The following is a 375-nucleotide window of genomic DNA, read 5'->3' as shown; positions in this document are numbered from 1 at the left end:
CCTTTCTCTGACTTTCTTTTCTTTGTAAATTCATATGTGTAAGAAAAATCTGGTGGGAAATAAAGGCCATTTCTGACTTCTGCCTTATATGCAATAATCTTTTCCTAACTGTGACCAGGCATTATTTTACTCCCTTGAAAATGAATAGTCAATAAGTATAAGTATACACCTCATTCCTGTTGAAATTCATATTATGTAAAAAGCTTAGTCTGAAGCATAATTGTTTCAGAAATTTAGAGAAACAGAGTATCTGTTCTCACTGTTACTACAGGCTGCACTGTGTTAGTTTCTGAGTCACATCCTTTTCAACCACTGTGTCTTACGACTGTATTTCCTCTTTGGAGGGAAATTTCTCGGTGTATAAATAATGAAGAC

Source organism: Haemorhous mexicanus, chromosome 8 (genome assembly GCF_027477595.1).
Source record: "Haemorhous mexicanus isolate bHaeMex1 chromosome 8, bHaeMex1.pri, whole genome shotgun sequence".
Taxonomy (NCBI): domain Eukaryota; kingdom Metazoa; phylum Chordata; class Aves; order Passeriformes; family Fringillidae; genus Haemorhous; species Haemorhous mexicanus.
This window is presented reverse-complemented; position numbering follows the sequence as displayed.